The sequence below is a fragment of the Syngnathus scovelli genome, chromosome 10 (genome assembly GCF_024217435.2).
Source record: "Syngnathus scovelli strain Florida chromosome 10, RoL_Ssco_1.2, whole genome shotgun sequence".
Classification (NCBI taxonomy): Eukaryota; Metazoa; Chordata; class Actinopteri; order Syngnathiformes; family Syngnathidae; genus Syngnathus; species Syngnathus scovelli.
Window position 1 is genome coordinate 20,001 of NC_090856.1, and position 5,300 is coordinate 25,300.

The 5,300-nt window shown below is 38.1% G+C and overlaps 1 long non-coding RNA gene across 1 annotated transcript; it reads right to left on the reverse strand.

The window, feature by feature from the left end:
• Window positions 1-324: 324 nt before the first annotated feature.
• Window positions 325-4,072, reverse strand: LOC125976168 (uncharacterized). Its single transcript, XR_007484190.1, has 4 exons — window positions 3,974-4,072; window positions 3,694-3,789; window positions 2,552-2,647; window positions 325-1,495 (listed from the first exon to the last, which is right to left on the reverse strand). It is a non-coding gene; the product is annotated as an uncharacterized lncRNA (long non-coding RNA).
• Window positions 4,073-5,300: the final 1,228 nt, after the last annotated feature.

The window sequence follows — 5,300 nt, forward strand, 5'->3', positions numbered from 1 at the left end:
AACCACATTAGACCTTAGCACCAAACCACATTAGACCTTAGCACCAAACCACATTAGACCTTAGCACCAAACCACATTAGACCTTAGCACCAAACCACATTAAACCTTAGCACCAAACCACATTAGACCTTAGCACCAAACCACATTAGACCTTAGCACCAAACCACATTAGACCTTAGCACCTAACCACATTAGCCACTAGCACCTAGCTTCTAGCACCTAACCTCTAGCCTCTAGCACCTAGCTTCTAGCACCTAACCTCTAGCACCTAGACCTTAGCACCTAGACCTTAGCACCTAGACCTTAGCACCTAGACCTTAGCACCTAGCCTCTAGCACCTAGCCTCTAGCACCTAGCCTCTAGCACCTAGCCTCTAGCACCTAGCCTCTAGCACCTAGCCTCTAGCACCTAGCCTCTAGCACCTAGCCTAACGAACCAAAAATATGACATCACAAATGCAAAACATCATCCCAAAAAAGACATCACATCACCCCACATGCTCTTTTAAAATAACTTGGCCAATGCGTTTGTCTATTTGATTTGCTGCAAATCCAAATTATACCTAAGGATGGTGACAAATCTTAATATTATACTTAATAGGACATATTAAAGACTCTTTTGAATAAGTTCATTAACTTAATTGTTAGTTAAATCATTTTAATTATGATTTTGTATAAATACCAGGTATAAACAGAAAATATACTACACAAAATGGGCAGTTTACTTGTTTGAAAAAGAGTGGGAAGTAAGACTTATTTCATTTATTTAAACGGAAAAAGTAAAACTTATTTATTTAATGGGAAAAATGGATATGGTGGAATTCCAAATTTCAAAAATGAATGAATGAAGTCATTTCAATTATGATTTTGGATAAATATTAAGTATGAACATAAACACGACTGCAAAAAAATGGCCAGTTTACTTGTTTAAAAAGGACTAGGAAGAAAAGACTTATTTCATTTATTTAAATGGGAAGAAGAATTATTTAGTTTAATATATTTTTGTTCCCAGGCAAAATTGGATTTGCTGCAATTGCAAATTTCGACAAATTACGGTTCCAAATATTGACTTGAGACCTGATGGGACGTATTAATAGCTAATTTGATAGAAGTTGGTCATATGAGCAAGTGGAGTAACATGAGATCTATTCTCAATTACACAGCACACACAACTTTGGATCTTCTGAATGAATGAGTGAGTGGGTGAGTGAATGAATCTTATTTGTTCATTTAAATTATGACTGTATAAGTACTAGGTATAAACACACAAAATGGCCAGTTTACTTGTTTGAAATGGTGTGGGAAGAAGTAATCTATCCAATTTAAGACAAATGTAGTTACCTCTAACATTGTGTTACTTTATCTATTGTTGTCTGTGACTTCCAATGAATAAAAAGGAAGGAAGGACTCACCGGAGACGTCTTCGCCAACATCCAACCGTTGGACTTTTATCCTTCTTACAGTGGAAAACGTACAGCCGACCAACACCGAGGAACCTAAAGGAATGAAAGAAAACTTTAACATTTGGCCTCAAGCAACATTCGCAGATACAACACAATGTGACGTGCGGGCTTGGGGCTCGTTCGGGTTAAAGGTTGAGGGAGGGGCCCTCGTTTTAAACTACTTTTTTCAAAAGGAGTGGGAACAAGCAAGACTTAGTTAATTTATTTAATGGGAACATGTAAGACTATTTTTCTTCCCTGGCAAAATTGGATTTGCTGCTATTGCAAATTTCAAAAAAGTACGGTGCCAAATCTTGACTTGAGATCTGATAGGACGTATTAAACGCTTAGTTACATTGATAGGAGTTGGTAATAAGAGCGAGTGGACTAGCCGTGGTTGAATGGATGAATGAATGTTGAAAGTAATTTAAATTATGACTTTGTTTAAATACTAGGTATTAACAGAACATCTACTGCGCAAAATGGGCAGAGTTTACTTGTTTGAGAAGGGGTGGCTTATTTAAGACTACGACTTATTTAATCTGTTTGTTCCCAGGCAAAACTGGATGTGATGCAATTCCAAAATTCACCACATGATGGTGCCAAATTTTGACTTGAGCCCTGATAGGACATATTAAACACTGGATTACTACTTTGGATCTTTTCTTATATTACTTTGCAACAACATACTCGGTAAGAGATTAGGCAGTATAATCACATATGTTAACTTAAGAGTGCCCACACTCAATTTACTTATGGTTATGTGTAACATTAATTACTGTTAGGCATCATTTGAGCAGTCTGATAATGTACCAAATCTTTGAATTGAAGAATTTGTGATTTAACAAATAGCTTACTATGTTCAGGGTAATCAGATTTGTATATAATTGTAATGGCCGTCTTTTGAAAACTATTCTGAATTACAACTTTGGATCTTTTCTCATATTACTTTGCAACAATATACACGGTGACAGATTAGGCAGTATAATCGCATATGTTAACTTGAGAGTGCCCACACTCAATTTACTTATGGTTATGTGTTAAATCAACTACTGTTAAACATGAAATAGGAGGTGTTTAACATAAATGGAGGAAGAAATGGGTACTCACCATTGTGGCGACTGGTCAATGATGCGAGCCTCCAACTGATTTGTATATTCATTCTTCTGACGGTGGAAAACGTACAGCCGACCAACACCGAGGAACCTAAAGGAATGAAAGAAAACTTTAACATTTGGCCTCAAGCAACATTCGCAGATACAACACAATGTGACGTGCGGGGTTAGGGCTCGTTAGGGTTAAAGGTTGAGGGAAGGGCCCTCGTTTTAAACTACTTTTTTCAAAAGGAGTGGAAACAAGCAAGACTTATTTCATTTATTTAATGGGAACATGCAAGACTATTTTTCTTCCCTGGCAAAATTGGATTTGCTGCAATTGCAAATTTCAAAAAAGTACGGTGCCAAATCTTGACTTGAGACCTGATAGGACGTATTAAACGCTTAGTTACATTGATAGGAGTTGGTAATAAGAGCGAGTGGAATAACGGTGGTTTAATGGATGAGTGAATGTTGAAAGTAATTTAAATTATGACTTTGTTTAAATACTAGGTATTAACAGAACATCTACTGCGCAAAATGGGCAGAGTTTACTTGTTTGAGAAGGAGTGGCTTATTTAAGACTAAGATTTATTTAATCTGTTTGTTCCCAGGCAAAATTGGACGTGATGCAACTCCAAATTTCACCACATGATGGTGCCAAATTTTGACTTCAGCCCTGATAGAACATATTAAACACTGGATTACTACTTTGGATCTTTTCTTATATTACTTTGCAACAACATACTCGGTAAGAGATTAGGCAGTATAATCACATATGTTAACTAGAGAGTGCCCACACTCAATTTACTTATGGTTATGTGTTACATGAAATACTGTTAGGCATCATTTGAGCAGTCTGACCAAATCTTTGAATAGAATTTGTGATTTAAGAAATTACTTGTTATGTTCAGGGTAATCAGATTTGTATATAATTCTAATGGTCGTCTTTTGAAAACTATTCTGAATTACAACTTTGGATCATTTCTTATATTACTTTGCAACAATATACTCAGTGACAGATTAGGCAGTATAATCAGACATGTTAAATTGAGAGTGCCCACACACAATTTACTTATGGTGATGTGTTAAATCAATTACTGTTAGACATAAAATAGGAGGTGTTTAACATAAAAGGAGGAATAAAGGGCTACTCACCATTGTAGCGCCTGGTCAATGATGCGAGCCTCCAACTGATGTGTATATTCATTCTTCTTACAGTGGAAAACATACAGCCAACAAACACCATGTAACCTAAAGGAATGAAATTAAACATTAACATTTACCCTCAAGACATTCAAAGATACAAGGCAACGCGACTACGTTTCAGCTCGGGTTAGTTACACATAGCTATTACACAGTGAACGCTAGCTACATCGACAACTTTAGTCAAACTACACTAAAGTAAATCTCTTTAACCACAATGAGTTGTATTTACCGTGTACGCTCTAGACGGCCCAGTTTCAAGCAGAAAATAAAGATATTTCTGTTGATATTCGTCGTGTTTGAATCCGCTGTCGCGCTTACGGCCATTTCGCGCCCACGATTTGAATCTTGGCGGGAGTTTGCCCTATTGACGTAATTTCGACGGCACATTACTGCGACGTAATACCCGCTTATCTAAAACGGCAAAGTTAAAAGTAGAGTTAAATAAAGTTTTATTTTTTAACCAACGCAATAATTTACAAAATAACCCGGCACACTCACTCGCTTTACGGGGCTACAAAAGTACTTCTTTTTAAAAACAATGAGTTGTATTTACCGTGTACGCTCTAGATGGTCCAGTTGCAAGCAGAAAATAAAGATATTTCTGTTGTTAATCGTCGTGCTTGTATCCACTGTCTCGCTCGCGACCGTTTCAGCTAGGTTTAGCTATGCACAGTGAACGCTAGCTACATCGACAACTTTAGTCAAACTACACAAAAGTAAGTCTTTTTAAACACAATGAGTTGTATTTACCGTGTACGCTCTAGACGGTCCAGTTGCAAGCAGAAAATAAAAATATTTCTCTTGTTAGTCGTCGTGTTACTATCCACTGTGTCTCGTTCGCTACCATTGTTGAAAGCCCCGCCCACAGATTTGAATTTCCCGCCTACTGACGTCATTTCCGCGGCACATGACTGCGACGTAATACCCGCTTATCTAAAACGGCGAAGTTAAAAGTAGAGAAAAAAACATCATAAAAAAATAAATACATAAATTGTAAATAGAAAATAATTAAATAAAAATGGAAGAGTGGGCGGCGGTGCACTGTGGACGAAAGTAACCACGACACCGTCAGGGGTTTTAGGACCGTAAGGGCCCCAGGAATGGGAGGTCCGTGCATCCCCCTGCTCCTTCCAGAGTAGGTTTCAATACTCACAAACTAACCGGCCAGTGCCTCCTCCCGGGTTCCCTCACAATCACAGTCCCCGACACAGCTCGTACGTCCACAGAAGCCAACAGGGACAACCTTGTCAGTCCAGTGTCGAAAAGGGCCGAAAAACAAATTGACATAGTGACTCCCAAAATGAGATGTCAGGTTGTAGCAAATTGAGCAGCAAAGAGCCGTCGGTCCATCCTGTGCTGCATTAGGTGTCTCGTCGGGTTCAGCGTGGTTGGACTACAGGAGTCTTGACAATTATCAATTAACAATCATTTGCGGCCTATTTCAAATGAACACGGCTCGCAATACACGTTAATACTTTTGACGCTCTGCATTTAATGATCTGTATTGCTATTCAACGCGTACTAGTGGGGTGCAAAATATTAATTTTATGCCAAAA